Here is a 4,819-nt window from a genome sequence, read left to right as displayed (position 1 = left end):
CCGCTGCATTATTTCACCGCTTCAGCCTCCGCGAATAAATCGTCAAGCCTCACTCTGATGCTTGGCGCATAGTAGTACTTGTCATGTCACATTACTCTGATGTGACGTGCCCCTTTTACTACGAGTAGTAGAGTTATCCTATTAATACTGTAACATTTCCGTTTGTGTGAGACTTGGACATGTTGTAATAAATTGTAGAGCAACCTCTGCTCTACATGTTTAATATTAAGTGCTACTGGTTTTCTGTATCAAGATGAGTCTATTAGTGGGAAATATTTTTCTACACTAGGGGCGCACATGGCTGATTTCCAATAAATTATTTTATTTGGAAACTGGTCGTGACAACCTTGGTATCACAGCAAGGCTGACTGTAGGAAACCCCTAGGCACGATCGCTAACTGGATTAATTGTTCTTATTTTCTGTATGTTGTAGATATTTTCTGTTAGTCAACATATATTTATGTTTTGACTATATGAAATTTTTGTCTACTGTGTAGATGGCTGGCAGTGGTTGCCCGTCACATGTGTTCTCCAAGGAGCCTTCCGTCATTGCTAAGATCGCGATTGGACCGACGACTCGCATCGAGTACACGTTCTACCGCCACAAGATCAGCGACTCCCTGACTATGCATCAGACATCGGTGCATTTTATTGGTGGGCGACCAAAGGCCCGTCGTCTTCGTTTTGTTGGGAGAGCCATGCCTACGGAGAGGCAGGCTATTCAGATGGCAGCCACGAGTCAATTGCCCATCTCCGGGACACCCTCCCAGTGATGAAGACTCGTCCTTATCACTACCTGCCTTGTCACGCCCCGTACACTAGTCACTATGCTTTTGCGTGCCCCAGAGGAGAGGAAGACGATGCTATTGGGATGCTCGTGCAGTACGTCAGAGCCCTGGAGTCAGCCTTTGATGGATTAGTGGATGACTTGGTGGCTGCTCGTATGGAGACTGATGGGGTCATAGTCCTAGGGTAGGGTCATAGGCCTGTCATGTAGGTCCTACCCAAGGACTACCCCTCACAAAGGACAAGGCCCTTAGTCCCGACTGAATTAAGGAGTCCCCATCATCCAGTCGGTAACAGGTCCTCAACCATCAAGTCGGAGACTAGCATTCGGAGGATACCAAGCTAACCGACTGGCTACACTCGGTACATCGTAACCTCTCTGGAGGGAAACGGCCGTACGTTTCCGGGTGCATTTATTAGCATTTAGAGCATACGTTACCTGTAACGTACGCATTCAATCCCCACTACTCCACCCCTGTACCGGAACCATTGTGGAGGGCAACGCACTCTATATAAGCCGCCCTCCCCCACTGGTAGAGGGGTTAGCAACTCATTGTATTCCCTATTCCTCTCGACAACAAAGCTCCCTGAGCACTGAGACGTAGGGTTATTACCTCCACCGCAAAGGGGCCCGAACTCATACATTCTCGCCGTAGCTGGGACTCTGCCCATCCTTTTCATACCCTACACATCTACTGTCAGGCTTATACCCACGACAGTTGGCGCCCACCGTGGGGCAGGCGTCTAAGCGACTTCCGGCGAGTTTGCAACTACTTTCTTTCGTCATGTCGTCCGGTGGAGATTCGAGCATGGGTCACCAGATCTTCTTCGGCGCTCTCTCCTTCATCGTCGACGATTCGGCGTGGCTTCGGGATGCGCCCCTCGACGTTGAGGCGCTTCCCCGTCGCGGGGCTACGCACTTCCGTGCCGGCGCCCGCGGCATTCTTCTTCTCCAACAGTCAGCTCCGGTGTCGACCTACACCGCCGTCACGCGCCGCGTCAAGCGGTCCCGCCGTCTGCGGCTCCAGCGTTGGGTGCAACACGCCCAGGCGCGCGAGAATCCATCTTCACAAGTGGCGGTTCTAGAGTCAGTTGTGGTTGCCCCGCTGTCCCAGCGCTCAGGCTCGGTTCCGACTGAGTTTCCTTCCGAGTACGCGCGTCACGGGCCTGCAGCAGAAGTACACATGGCCAATTCCCATGAAGATCCCCGTCAGGCTGGCCAGAACGAGCACGAGATCGGCGAAGCGTCCGGCGCGCGTCGTCCACCTCGCCGTTCTGCTAGTCGGCACACTCGGCGGAGCAACGTGGAGCTGTTCCGCACACCCCTCCTCAACTTGGCTGCAGCTGCCAAGATAGACGATTCCCTCCAGCCGACTGATTCAGAGGCTGGTAGAGGGATCGAGCAGATCCGAGCCCTGTTGCACATGGCGCAGCAGCAGAATTCGGCGGTCTCCGAGTCGCACAACAGGATCTATAATAGTTCTGTTCATGCGAATACGCATCGGTCGGTTCACAGCCCAGGTTCCCATCAGCGGCACAGAGGAGGCAGCCATTCCATAAATCACGAAGATCGCCGCCGTTCACGCACCCCTCCGCGGGGTGGGCCCTACGGGCCCCGACATCATGATGATCGGCGTTCATTCGGTGACACTTACGACCCAAGGCCCGACGCAAGAGGGCATATCGCCCAGCGGAGGGTCGACAGGGGTCGGGCCCACCGTGATGGTCGCGATATCGACCGTCCGAGTGGAAGCAGGGCCACCGTTTCTGGTCCCGAGTGTTTCAGTCGAGCCATCCGTTTGGCTGACATCCCTCCCAACTTCCGATTGGCGACGGGAATTAGCAAGTTCACAGGAGAGTCCAAGCCAGAAATGTGGCTGGATGACTACCGAGTGGCAGTCCAGATCGGAGGAGGGGACGACCATGTCGCCATGAAGCACCTCCCTCTGATGCTCGACGGCTCGGCGCGAGCGTGGCTGAACCAGTTGCCCCCCTCAAGCATCTACAGTTGGGCAGATCTGGCCTGAGTGTTCATCAGGACCTTCGAAGGGACGTGCAAGCGCCCTGCTGGCCTTGTGGAGCTCCAGCACTGCGTCCAGAAGCAGAATGAGCCCATGCGTGACTTCATCCAGCGCTGGACAACTCTCTATCACACGATGGAGAACGTCACCGAGCATCAAGCAGTCTGCACCTTCAAGGCAGGCGTGCGGTACAGGGATCTGTACCTGAAGGTCGGCCGAACAGGCGACATCTCCATGAGCAAGATGATGGAGATAGCAACACGCTATGCAAATGGTGAAGAAGAGGACCGTATCCGAAGCGGCAAGCACAAAACAGTCGCTGATGGCGATGGGGGCAACACTCGGAAGCAGAAGCAGAAAGCTCCGACCGCTCCGCAAGCAGAAGCTGCAGCCGTAACCAATGCCAAGTTCAAGGGCAAAGGGAAGGCTCAGTTCACCCCCAAGAAGAAGCAGTTCAATAACCCCATCCTGGACCAGCCATGTCCGGTTCATATGAAGATGGATGAAGAAGGCAACCCCATATATGCGAAGCATACCACTCGACAGTGTCGCCTCCTGATCTAGGGGTTCAGCGAAGGGCAAACGAGTGAGAAGGACCATGAACAGGATGAGGAGGATAAGGAGGATCCGTTCCCCCAAGTCCATGCAACCCTGATGATCTTTGCTGACGTCGAGAGCAAGAGCCGACTGAAGCTGGTGAACAGAGAGGTGAACATGGCCACCCCTATCAACCCCAAGTTCCTCAAATGGTCTCAGACTGCGATCACCTTCGACCAGTGGATCATCCGGCACATGTACCCACCCCGGGGAGACAGGCCCTGGTCGTCGACCCGGTGGTAGAAGGAGTCCGACTGCGCAAAGTCCTCATGGATGGCGGCAGCGGCTTGAACATCATGTACGCCGACACCCTCAAGGGGATGGGCATCCCGATGTCCAAACTCAGCGAGAGCAGCATGCAGTTCCATGGAGTTGTCCCTGGACGGAAGGCCAAATCACTCGGCCAGATCGCGTTGGACGTCATTTTAGGCTCCGACAAGAACTTCCGCAAGGAAAAGCTGACGTTCGGAGTGGTTGACTTCAAGACCGCTTATCACGCAATTCCGGGTCGCCCAGCGTATGCGCACTTCATGGCCCGTCCATGTTACGTATACCTGAAGCTGAAGATGCCAGGCCCGAAGGGTGTGATCACCATCACAGGCAATCGGCAGCGGGCTGAAGAGTGTCTGCAGCAGGGATCAAGAATCGCCGACCAGCAGATGGCCGTCCTCGAGCTGGACGAGTACAAGAAAACAGTCGACCCCGCCGACCTGATGCGCTCGAAGAAGCCAGCTTCAGAGTCTGCATTTCAGTCGGCGGGAGAGACGAAGAAGGTCAGCATCCACCCGACGGACGCCACTACTGCCCCGACGAATATCTCCACCACCCTCGATCCTAAATAGGAAGCCGAGCTCACCCAATTCCTCCGTGAGAACTGGTACATCTTCGCATGGAAACCCCCTGACATGCCAGGTGTACCCAGGGAGTTGACTGAGCACCGACTGCACATGGATTCCACTACTCGGCCTGTCCGAGAGCGCCTGCGCCGGTCCGCCGCGCACAAGAGGAAGGCAATCGGGGAAGAGGTGGCCAAGCTGTTGGCAGCGAACTTCATTCGCGAGGTTCACCACTCCGAGTGGCTCGCCAATGTTGTCATGGTGCCCAAGAAGGACAAGTCGCTCCGAATGTGCATCGACTTCAAGCATCTCAATAAGGTCTGCCCGAAAGACCATTTTCCGCTCCCCCGCATAGATCAAATTGTCGATTCGACTGCGGGTTGCGAGCGTCTGTCATTTCTTGATGCCTACTCGGGCTATCATCAGATCCGTCTATATGGTCCCGATGAGTTAAAAACAACCTTCGTCACCCCATTCGGGTGCTTCTGCTACATCACTATGACATTCGGTTTGAAGAATGCAGGAGCTACCTTTATGCGCATGATCCAAAAATGTCTCCTCGACCAGATCGGTCGGAAT

This window comes from Hordeum vulgare, chromosome 3H (assembly GCF_904849725.1).
Source record: "Hordeum vulgare subsp. vulgare chromosome 3H, MorexV3_pseudomolecules_assembly, whole genome shotgun sequence".
NCBI lineage: Eukaryota > Viridiplantae > Streptophyta > Magnoliopsida > Poales > Poaceae > Hordeum > Hordeum vulgare.
This window is presented reverse-complemented; position numbering follows the sequence as displayed.